Raw genomic sequence first — 13,267 nt, forward strand, 5'->3', positions numbered from 1 at the left:
TGCACATATCTTTTAACATCAAGCTAGCCAGGGTGTGAAATGAGACATGAGAATATCTGACAAGTGAAGGAGGCAAGGGACACCTGTGGCGTTTTGTTCATCTGCCATAATTGGGATCTAGGGGGAAGAGAGAGAAAAAGCTAAACAAATTCTGTAGTAGTTTCAAGTATGGTTTTTTTTTCCATTAGATTTTACTGGCCAAACAGTTTAAGTGTTGTACCTCTCAAGGTGCTGGGAGCTATGAGATGCAGAATGGGAAGGTCTTTCCTAGCAAGTGACCACTCTCTCTAATGCTACCAAGCTTTTTGCTACAAAAATAAGCTTTTCTTCCCCCGCAAATGAAATCTTAGCAAGTTTATACTTGAAAGAGTTTGTGACATCACATCATTAACAAACCAAACCACTAATATTTATCAGTACTATTCAAAACTTATTCATACACCTCTTACTGACATCTTCTGTAAGATTTGTTGCCACACCTTCCCTCTGCTTCCTCTCACCTTCCATCCATTACACACAAAAAAAGCCCAAAGCCCTCTGTGTATTCATTCAGCTTCCTTCAGGAGGACAGTGAGAAGAGGGTCAAATAGAGACTTCTACAGGGCCAAATGGGCCCCCTGGGGAATAAATGGGTGCAGGGAGGGAAGAAGCAAGAGCAGTTTCCTCCCTTGACTTTCCCCTGGCCCTCCCAGTGTTCGCTGCCACTCAGCAGCATCCTCTGATGCCAAATACTGCCCGCAGAGGTGAGCAGGATGCTGTGGAGAATCCACTAACACATCCAACGCACCATGTATTGCAAAATACTGTATAGCTGAGACAGGTGAGACTGCAGGAGTCCTGATCAGTAGACTGAGATAATGCCTGGCTCTGTCCAGTAGCAATCCAGAGAGAAGCAACTGCTGAAGACCTCTGCCTTGCCTCAGCAACAGTTACATGATAATTATTTTCCTTTTACCTAACTGATGATCACTACCTATTGGAAATAGTCCTGCACAAGTACTAAGTATCTTTTGCAGAGTATCACACACTTTCTAAACACTACTTGCACAGAGGCGAGGGCTACCTCTGTACCACAGATTCAAATGCTTAAACAGAAAATGCTTTACCACAAATGAAAGACAGCGAAGAGGCCTAGGTTCTGACTGCAAGAAAACAATTGTGGAAATGATTACAATTCATATATTTCCCAACATAAAGACAAGCTGTGTTCACTTGAGCAGACATTTGCTTTGAATTCTTATTTGTTGGTCACACAGAAGAATCTACATTTTCTCTTACGTAGTATGCAGCAAGTGATACTGATAAAGTGACTAACCTGCAACGTACTCAAATCTTTGTATTATTTTGTATTAAAAAAAAAAATCAGCAACTTCATGTGGTAAAGAAATACATAAAGTGCAAATGTACACATCACTGAGCTTAGTATTAATGAATGTAGCTGTGCAAATATATCCAAGTGAATACAAGGCTATAGGACACCAGGCCACGCCAAAGGTCTATCTAGTCCAGCAGCAGATAACCGGGAAGGAATAAAAGACAAGAATGTGATAGGGATAGACTGATACTCTCTTCTTCCTACAGTGTAAAGATCTCCCAAACTTGGACTTCAAGTGTACCTCTTTAATAACCTTTGATGGATCTTTCCCCAGTGAATTTGGCTGAAAAAGTACACATTTACCACATCCAGAGCATCTTACAACAGTAACTTGCACGGTTTAGTTTTGCCTTGTATCATATTTCCCCCCTTTAATTCTAAACTCACTGCTAGATCGTTTTACTTGCTAGCACCTCATTCTTATGAAAGCTTGTTCACTATGCTTCCTAACATAACTCATTACCTCAAAACAATTCATTTGCTTTCACACTTCTTTAATATGCTTACACAGAGGTCTTCTCCACGCTGAGGAGTCCTAGCTTATTAAATACAGTCACCTCAAAATAGATGAAAGAGTGGCGATCTCTTGTGGTGAACCCACCTGCCTACTGTCACGAGCTCAATAAAGCACACACACCGCCAGCTACCTCACTGCAAGAGAATTCATCTGGGAAAGTAAACCTCTCTTCTTTCACACCACTATTATTACAATTGTCAGAGTTATTTTTCTGTTGACCATACATGTTAGGACAGAAACCAATTGCTTGTTGAAATGTCTCCTGAAGATGGAAATATTGTGAACAGCACTGTGTTGGTATATTAGTGAGTTAGTAACACCATTTTGAGAAAGCAACTCCTCTAGCCCAAGAAATAAAAATGGAAAAGAATTAATCCTCTCAACACTATTCTGCTTAAAAACTAGTATCTTTCATCATATGATCTAAAAATTGTGGGATTTTTTGTTTTTGTTTTGAAATAGGAAGGGTACACTCCCAAGAGGATGTACAAATGAGTTTCCTGTAATATTCTGCCAGATGCACAGATGGCATGAGATTAGGAAAGAGCTCCTGGCACCAAATGCATGATGATTTTCATAAAGTGTAGGTTCAATGGTTGGGAGTAATGCATCTGTATTCATGTGAAAACCCTTTATGCTACATCATATTATCATGCTTTCTCTTTACCTAATTATCACTTCTCTGCAGGACAATGATCACAGGTTTTGCTGCTGTAGTGCTAGAGAGAAAAATGGGTGATTACATCCCTCAAGGAGTGCAAGTTCTCTACCTGACCTGTGTCTGCAAGAACCACAGCTCACACGAACACTGCTGACAGCAGGGTGTAGAAACACGCTTAACCTAGGGAGTTCCCCAGAAAGGTAGGATAAACTTGCATATTGTTTTCATATAAGTTGACAGAATCATTACAAGTCATTTTTGTCCATTTTCTTACAAGACAAAGTAGAACAAACCTATACTAACAGACACTTATTTAGCTTATCTTTAAAAGCCTCCAATGACAGAAAAAAACCTCCAGCATTTTTAAGCAACCTATTCTAATGAAGCACTGGAATACAGATCACATCTCCTAAGGCCCTTGTTCTCGTTCTCCCCTTTTGTTCTTCTTTCTTAAGCAATGTCACAAAAGTGGGCATTGTCTGCAATCTTGCATACAACATTCCTGATGTCACAGTCCCTAAACATAAGTAGTTTTTCTTGTTGTTGACACCATCATGAAAATTTGATTTAGTTTATGACTTACTACAATTTTTAATTCTGGTATGAAGTTTGTGTTCCTTGCAGTGCACACACACTTGGTCTTCTACCAATATCAAAGACAAAGACCTTTCCCAGCTCCCAGCACAGCCATGGAAGAAGATAGGGGCTGACAAGCATTCCCCTTCCACTACTCCCTGCTGGGCAGGGTGGAGACCATGCAGGTATCCCTCTGTGAAACTCCGACACAGAAACCTGTCTCCCACCTCCACACAGTTTGCTTTCAGAAATGTTTGATCGCTGAGCTCCCTGCTGGACTCTTATCTCCACAAACGCAAGACAAAAGCCACCTATTTCATATTTCTGCTAGGAGTCAAAAATGAAACTACCAAACTATGAAAGGCTGGAAGTGAGGTGGCTTGAGAGAAGGAAAGGGAAAGGATATAGCTTGGGAGCATCTTGTTTGAAATCAGAAGCGCAGTTCATAAATATGAACTCCATCTGGGGTGTAGTATGTATCAGAAAAGAATGCAAGTCGGTTTACAGCTTTGGCACTTTCTCCCTCTTAATTATGGAACTCTTGGATTATTTTCCAGGGCACAGAAGACATTAGCACACTCAGATCATCTCACTGCTACCACACTGAACATTTACCTTTCTTGCCTTCAGAGCATGTGCCACAAAACCTACTGATTAAACTGGCTTCTCAGACTTGAGCAGGAAAGCCCAGCTGGGCCTCCAGACCTGGGGGAGCCCAAACTGCAAAGCCAGTGATCCTCATGGATCCGAGGAAGCCAGCTATGACCAAAGTAGGAGTCCCATACACGGCAGCAGTGCTGTACCACCACACTGAGCTCCCACCACAACAGCGTCTTCTGACCCACTCATGACTGTGGAGCTACATTATTTGTGCGAGGCCAGAAGAAGTGGGTCAGCGAAAAGTTTAAGAACTCTCCTGGCTTTTATCTTTTTAGATGACAAAAATCCTGGGTCCTCTGTCTTTTATGCAATTTAGCTTTCTGTATCAGAGCACAGTAGGAATGAAAATATGCTGTTGGAGTCTAGCAAACAACCTAAACAACCAATAACAGATGAAAAGACCTTGCAGTGTGATGGAAGGAAGATGTTCAAGTTTCAGTAGAAGGATCTGCAGTGTCAAGTACGGCAGCACAGTCTGGGACTGCCACAATCCCCACTGCCAGCTGGAACAGGAATTAAGGGCAGAAATGAATGATTCTTGCAAATGAAACATGAGCTACAGATGTATAATTTGGGAGTTTCCAACAGCTCAGGGAAGAAGCAGTAGTTGATAGAAAGCTGAGAGCTGCACAAGAGATGCCTACTAACATTTGAGCAGTAAAGGCAGGAAAGATTTATAGTCAGCTGGGGAAACTGGGACAAGAAGGTTTCTTTGATAGTGTGCCTCACAGAAATGCTGCAAACTAAAGCATATCTTTGAAACGCTACATATGTATATTCAGTATTAGATAATGATTACAGAACATTTGACCCTGCACTGCCATGAACACCTGATATATAACTAATTTATAAAGACATTGCTAGAGCCCTGGAGGCAAGAGGGAAAATAATTCAAATCACAAAGCAAAGAAACTCCATTGTTAGGATTTGTATGAGAAGCTGTCAAGGAGGTGGGTTGATGCAGGATTCAAAAGGCAGTTTTATAACTAAATACATTGTGAACCATCTTTGACTACCTTGCTTTGATTTTAAATGAGGGGGCAGGGGAATCAGTCTTTTAGGAGAGCTCAGAGAGCTCCAACTGAACGCATACTAATAGCCCCAAACAATAAGAAAGATCATCTGTTGCCCAGACACGCATAAATCTCACCAAATCCACACGAGTAAACATAGATCATGGCCACTGCGTGGCAGGCACCAAAGTGCTGCTTAGCCCATATGCTATTTCTGTCAGTGACCGGCAATAGAAGCTAGGGAACAGCTGAAAATCGGGGCAAGCAGATAGCTCAGCTTCCTCCACGTATTTACCAGCCTCCAGCTAAAGGCAGGTCAGGGCCTTCCTAAGTCTAGAGGCAGTGTCTTTGCATTCAGAGCTCTTCCCTGACTGTTCTTTCATCATTTCGCCCAAGCACTTACTGAAATCTTGCTCAGCTTCAAAAAAAAATGATCTTGGGCCAAAGCTACAAAACTCTTGCCAGTGAAGCAATGTGTGTCGTTCCCCACCCCCTTTTCAAAGTCAGTACTGAAATCAGTTGTTTTTCTTGCCTATTCCCTTTTGAGGGAGTCCGATATAAAAGACAAGATATAACAGAAAGGTTTTCCAGTTCAGATATCCTAGCAGGCCTTTTCTAGCCTTTAGAAAAACAGCCAGATCACAAAAATATACATTTAATAAGTGTCCACACAAATTAAACATTTAAATACAAACATGTACCAGTAATGTATTCCTTCTGGTATTTAATTAAAAAAAAAAGTGCCAAGCTGTTCCAAGTTTCATTTTCTGTGAATCAAAGCTTATGCTTTACTTTCAAAAATTGAATTCTGTTCCCAGTAGCCTCATCTCATCCATCCTTAAAGTGTTAACACTCACAGCACAAACTATTTCTTGGGGTTCTGGAAGAAGGAATAGTGCTTTACTCCCTGTCTTTGTTATGTGCAAACTAAACACTAATCTCCTCCAGGCACAAACCAGACTTACTGGTTCTATGCAAGTGACAAGGACCTCAAAGGTAGCATAAAGCTATTCTACAACAGTGATCAGAACCATAAAGCCAGCGTTAATGCATTGAAACAAGCAGACAAATCCCAATAAAGCATTCACGTGTAGAGCTTACACAAGTGGCCATGAGAAGCCCTGAACTCAAAGCTCTCTAGGTAGCCCAAGCAAAGCAGTACCCAAAGCAACAAATAACATGCAGAACAAGGAAGAGGGCCATAGGCTGGAAGTCAGACTGGTCTTTTTCTAAACTCATTATGGACTTATTTTTAAGAAGCAATTTACACACATTTTCTGTAAGTACTTTGTTCCCTGTCACCTGTAAAATGGGATTCAGAGCAGACAAAACCATGGGTTCTTATTGGCCACCTCAGATGTGCAAAGAGATCCTATGTAAGATACTTGTACAAAAAGCAATCTAATCTTGCATAATTATTAGGCAAATCATCTCACTTTCAAAAGGAAAAAGAAAAGGCTATAGTGGATTTTAGTGCACAGCACATTTAGGATTAAGTCTAGAAGTGTTAGTATTCTGACGAAGAAAGTGGTCCTAAGGGTTGATGCATCTTATGACTGTGGGAGAATTGATCGTAGAAGAGAATTCTTTGATGTTTTATTTAAAAGTTGTGCTCAATAATTCAATAAAGAGTTCCATTATAAATCAGGAAAGAGTAAGAACATGTCATGAGTACAATCCAGTAATGAATAAAAAACAAACACAAGGATAGCAAGTACCTGTAATTTAGGAAGCATATAGCTCACTATTTAGCCCTACTGAATTAAGTCACCTGGGGTGGAAATCAGCACGGAGTCTTGGATCTGAAAAGTGACCCTACTGTAACGCTCTCATCCTGTGAGACTGAATAGATGAAAATTACACAGCAGCTCCAGTGTTTTTACTAACAGACATGCAGTGCTCTAGCTTTTTGATCAACCATTGACACCAGATTTTTTTTCATGCTTCCAGGTGAGGCAAACATAAAAAAGGAAAAGTAAGACTGATGGTATGTGTTTTGTTTCTTAGATCTTTCCCTCTTATCCCAGAACAAGTACTGTCAGGTCAGTTAGATAACCCAGTGCCTACTACTTAATCAAAGCTCTGTTATGCACAAATCCAGAAGAATTTAATCCCAAGAATAAGATTTACCTTTTCTTCAGAGAAAGTTGGCCTCAGTGCTCCGGAGTATGTGGAACAAGAGGATAAGAATTCCAGAATTTCTGGTGGACTTGGCTTCATGGACACCTCATTTCCCCTTCAAGCCGCCTTTATTTAGTCTCAGATACAAAAGGCTGAAATACTAATTTCTTATGTTCCCACAACCCCAACTCAACTTGCCATTCTGTATTTTCTAGCAAGTAGTACAAAAGTATTTTATATAACCTCACAAGCATCTGCTGGCAGCAAGGAGGCCAAACCAAATTAGGAAACACATTTCCATGAAGAGTCTTCCATCAAAACACAGCAAATATGGAAATTTCCAACAACTCAGCATGTTGCTACATCGCCATTTGCCCATAAATTCCAGTAATACACAGCTCTGGGATCCCATTAGCATCCTAGAGAGTGAATAATGAGTGAGCTATAAATCTCAAGGCCTATAATCACAGTCAGGGCTACCTATCCCCAATCTTTGAATCCAAAAATATATTTTGTTAATTGCATTAGCTATTTTTTTATGTTATTTTGTGCCAAAATAAGCAATTTTGAACTGAATGACACCTTTTATCAACTTCAGCTGTAACTCTGTCATCTATCTCCACTTTCTACCTGGATGTCTTGTTTAGAGAAGGAAAAAAAAAACTCAGCTTCAGGATCTGTTATTACAGTGACAACATCACAACCAGATGTGGAAGGCCAAGTTCCTTGCCTCTTCTTCCTTCCCAGGAAGTAATAGAACACACCACTATTTGCCCAAGGTGCTTCTCAGCAGGAATTGATTTTAATATATATATATAAATACATTTCCACCTTTCTTTGTGACTCAGGTATCTCTGAGGCACCCAAGTCAATATCAGTGACTTGACCCAAGTCACTATCAACCCAAGCCAGTATTTAGCAGGACATGATAGTGGTAACATTTTTGATTAAAGCAGGATCTTGTTTCCTTGCAATGTCCTGCTGCTTTATATTCCTAATATGAAGGCAAATGCCACTAGTTTGAAATGTCTTCAGGTGAAGAATAGCAGCCTTCATTTCATTACACTAACAGGATTGTGGAAAAAATAAAATAAATTTAAAAAAAAAAAAATCCATGATCTCTGAGAGATTAGTTAGGAACAAGATCTGAGATTGGTATAAACCTTCCTTATGCTATGATGTCAGGCATAACTGGAAAGACAGAAAAAATGGGAAACCTAAACCTGAGGAACAAAATGCGAGTGAAGCAGAACTGAACCTTCTCCCCTTAAGCCTCTATATTCTATTTCTCTTTCTTAGTTTTGGAAAGCTGTAGCAGAGCTCTGTTCTTTTAAGGGCATCACATAAGTATTCAAATGTAAAAATTCTCAGATTCTAGCAAGTCTTCAACCTGAGGCATGGGCTTACATATGGCAAGTATAGCAAATTCTAACTTCCATTGCCATATTATTTACATTTTTAAAAGTCAAACCTGACAGTCATCAAAATTATGTTAGGAGCTCAACACTAAAAAGGTGCGTGTTATACAAGGTTGTGGTGGCATTTTAAAAATAACTTTATCTGTGCAAGAGAGGATTTTTTTTTATGCTTATGCTGCTATTGTGTCTAAGTATTCAATTTCTAGAAGGCCAGAATCATTTACGGTAACAAACTAGCCCCAACTTGATAGATTTACCTCTATTTAAGTAAGATTTGTTCTTTTAAGCAAATCGCATTAAAAAAGTTATTCACACATACGTTTTCTGTTGTTCCATATACTAGTATCTTTTAATACGAATACAATTTTGAAACAAGTAAAATATAAAAGTTTATTACTACCTGACCACGGGTTTGCAGAAAGGGATGAACAACAGTTCCAGGCAGTTTCCCCATGGATAAATTCCCTCTCCACTTAAACCTGAGACATTTAAGGGGGTTATTTCCAGATGGTTTACTTGTATTCATAAAGCAAACCACTTGGTTACATACCTCAGAGAAAGTTACAACAGACTATTGATTAACATTATACTTAACTCTTATGTTACTTCTCTTGTGTTATGACCTGTGCTGACAAGTGTTCTCAAAGATTGAGTTTTCAATTAAATGCAGCTTGAGTTCTTCAGGCTCCAAGAGACGTGCTGCAAAACATCCTTATTACACAGCTTACAAACATTTTAACACTACCGCAATAATGTACTACAACTTGATTGTTATTGCTCTAACATAAGAAACAGCATATGGTTCCTGTCAGACTATTCTGTTTATTTCATTCTTACAGCTGTTGCAGAAGCAAATAGAAATTTTAGGTAGACCTCTCCAAATCTTAATTGGTTTCTGTATGCATAGCTATTTATGCTAAAAGCTTTCATTTAAACAAATACCTTAGTGCAGTTAGCACAACGCAAAAGCAATTGAGAGTCATTCGCCATTTATTTCTCTGTTCATTATACAACTACTCTGATCCTAGGCACGAATGGAGCAGTGCTGGGAGACATGCCACGAGAGCATACAAAATGCCCGTGCCCGGTCCTGAAGGACTTTCAGTAAAAAAGATTAAAACTTTCAGTAATAGTTACCCTGCAGGCCTGATGAAAAGGGCCACATCTCAGTAATACTATTGCAGAAGTTCACTGAGACTCTGACCAATGCAAAATAAAACTAGATGATGTACTAAGTAACAGCATTTGCCTCAACTTTCTTCCTCTGCTCTTAACCATGGCCACCATCCTTCCCAGGAGCACAGCCAATAATCAGATGGGATGCCTAGGGCTAGATAAAAAAAAAAAAAGCATTTATTCTACTCAGCTTTATGACAGCTTTTAAACAGACAGTTGTTTGAAACTGCTTTCAATTTTGGAACATTAAAAATGGCCCCAGCAAAGACTGCCAGCAGCGAGAAACAAGTTGTCAATGAAATTTACTACCTCCCCATCTGATGGAAGCTAACACATCTTCTCAGATGGTAACAAATGCAGGAAAATATTCTTTAGTCCATCAGAAAGTTTATTTTGTTACACCCGGAAAGAATATAGCACTGTCCCTTTCCCAACCTGCAAATAAAGGTAGCAGCCTGGGAGTACAGGTGGACCAAATTCATGCCTGAAGTACCAGCTTCTGGAGTCCTAGAATTGCATCCAAATCTGAGCTTCCAGTTTTCCGTCATCAAATACATCAGTGCAGGCCTGAATCTGCAGAAAGCCTAATTCAATTTCTCTGGCAAACACAATTCACTTCTTGACCGTACATGGGTTGTAACCTCACAGCTCATTGCTAGACACACACAACTCGCATGCCTCTCAAACCCCAGCTGTACAAACACACTGGGCTCACCCCAGATAGTTGCTATACAGTCTGTATGTCACGCTTACCTACCATAAAGCCTACTTGCTATTGTTCCTAGCAGCTTTCTGAGGGAACATCTGGAAACACAGCAGGGGCTTGGTATATAACCAAGTTTTTAGGACAGCACAGTCTGATGAATTTGAGCATGTCCAGCAAGGATTCTGAGTGCTCTTGTTGTCTGCATGTGTCTAGCAAGCAAATCCTACGAGCACACAACGTGTGCTGCTGAGACAGTAATATTCATGGCCAAGAAGAATAAGTTTGCCTCACGTTTCTAATAGTAATGTATTATCTTGCTGTAAATATTAACTTTGTTGTAGTTTAGAACTCTAACTGCAAATTAATGGAAAGCTTATGGGAACATAAGGAGACTATGCTCTTAATGATCTTAATAGTACCTTTCAGCACGCCAATGGGAATTATGGGGAGATGCATTCTGAGATATTATTCCTGGTGCCATTAGAGCCTTAAGACACACAGATAAAAGTGTAAGATGACATCAATATGCTTAAGGAGGATTTTAGTGACTTTTTTAATAACTTCTTAATCACAGAAGTGCTTCTAATGCAATTGTTTCCAGCATGTAATTCAAACTGAAAGTTAATGTTTAACAGGAATAGATGTAATGAAACAGTTTCAGAAGGATTTCTTGTCAGGATATCTGTTTCTCCAATTAGCAGAAGCTAATGTTTTAATATTGAACACTGTCACTGCAGAAGATGAAAGCTCTGAATGTTTCGAAGATAAGCAACGCTGCTTCTTCCTTCAGCCCATTTTGCAATAGAGACTAAACACTTTCTGATACATGCCACTTAAAAATGCTGAGGGTGACAAGAGATAAAACTCACACAAGTTATTAGGAGAACAGCAGCTCAGAACATTTTTATATTGAGACAAAAATATGTAATAGCTACAGAGAGACTATTCTGGTTTTGCAAAAGACATCTATCCCAATCATTCTCTAAATGAGTTAAATGCTTCTACTTTAAGCAAAAAAAAAAAAAAATCTCAATGGAAATAGGACAATCTACTATAGCTCTGCTGGATCATGCACATGTTCAAAATGGTAGCTCCTGAGCTGACCTATGCGCATTTCTCAAGTTAGCCTTGTCCTGGGGAAGAGTTCCGCAACGAGATTCAGCTCTTAGCACCACACGCTATAATGTAAGCCTGCAAGACGTGTTCTGGGTCACCATCAGAGAACCCTACTGATACTAAAAGGCCTCAGGTAATCTATAGATTTCCTCACATCTTGCACCATTTGGGCCTCTTTTTGAGGGGTGAAGCTGGTTGGAATTCTGCAAGAGAAAAAAAAAAAAAAAAACAAAGAAAAAAAAAAAAAAAAAAGCTTCCTTGCTCACATTGATCAATGGGGTTTATACCATCAGCCTTTTTAAGTCCTCCATTCAGGATTCAGGCAGAGCAAGCGAGTTCTACAGTGAAGCACCCCAGCAATAACAACCAGCTTCGCAACCATGCTGCCTGCATCCTCTCTGGAAAGCATTTTAAAGAGCCTCCAACGCAGCCATTATAGGAAAGAAATAAATCCATAAGCACTCATTCAATATACCTGCCTATCACCAGCCATTCACGTGAAGGGACAGACAGGACACTATTTATGAAAACCAGGAAACAACTGGAAAAGCACAGTCTCAGAAACAGAAATACCAACGTTATGCAGCACCAACTGCCCTACTGTAGGCATACATAGATCTTGCAACATCTTTCTTCAGGGAGGGAAAAGGTTAATTTGCAGGAAAGGCCATCAAAAGCCTCAGCCAAGGAACCACTCCACACTTGCCTTTGTTCAGTCTAATCTCTATCTGCAAACAGCAACTTTCCACACCAGCGCTGCTGTACAAATCCTGCTGGGCTGTGCAAAGTGGAGCCCCAGTCAGGAGCTAGCACGAGCACCAAAAAAACACAGCCTCCTTCACGGAGCTGAGCAAGGCCTTGCTGCAGCACTTCTCGCTCTGAAGAGCGACCTCCTCAGCTCTCACATCCCTTGCTAAAGCCCACTGCAGAGCAAGTAGGTCTCAACTTCTCAAAGCACAATTCTCTGCACAGCCCCTCCTTAACCCTGGCCTTCCAGCTTTCAAACCACAGGCTATAAACAGCAGTTTCTGCTCTCACCTGGCTTCCTCCAGCTTTGTTTCTCCTTCAGATTACTGTTCACAAAGATCTTGTTATTTTCCTGCAGCCAAGCACCGTCTGTCACCACATGGAGATTTTTATCCTCCCTGCTCCTCTACCTTACCTCTCCTGCCACAGCACCCAGCTGCAATCATTCCTCACCCCCAGGTGTAGCTGAGGGCTAATTAGGTATTTGGGCTCTTTTCTGCTAAGTCTGAAATTCCACCACAACTTTCCATCCCTATGGGGATAAACGGGCAGATTTAAATCCCTGTTGTGTACAGAAGACATTCAGGAGCTTTTGGGTTGCTTTTTCACTTGAACAAAGCAGGAAACAGCCTGCTTTCCACCACTGCAAAGATCTGCGGCAGTTTAAGAAAGACATCTGGTTTTGCTTTGAGATGGATCCATATGTTTTAAAATCTACAGGGATACACTGAGATAGACGTGCTCGCTCCAGAAGAGCAAACAGTTCAAAACTTAGGTTGTTTTGCTGAGATCAAAGAGACACTATTCATGTTAAACTGACTGTGACCTCTGTCCCTTAGATTGCAAATGAGTGTCCTGGTCACCTGGGTACACTCGCATGTTTGTACTTGGTCTTGACTAGGAATTCCATTCATGTGGGAGAAGTTTTCAGTGAAGGGGTATGTTCTTGCAGAAACTGCTGGCTTACCACTTTCTACGAAGAAAGAGACAAATGATTTCCTTCCTCACCAAAAAAAAAAATAAAAATCAAAAAATCTTGCCTTTACTGCAGCAAAGATGAACACAGCATTCTCACCACCACTCTTCAGCAGGTTCAGGAGCAAAGTGAGGAGCTGCTCCTCAGCCCAGCATGAAAGAATAGCCCAACTAAATAGCTCAGCTGAATAGCCTATTTTTTTTTT

The sequence above is a fragment of the Oxyura jamaicensis genome, chromosome 4, assembly GCF_011077185.1.
Source record: "Oxyura jamaicensis isolate SHBP4307 breed ruddy duck chromosome 4, BPBGC_Ojam_1.0, whole genome shotgun sequence".
In the NCBI taxonomy this organism is placed as follows: Eukaryota; Metazoa; Chordata; class Aves; order Anseriformes; family Anatidae; genus Oxyura; species Oxyura jamaicensis.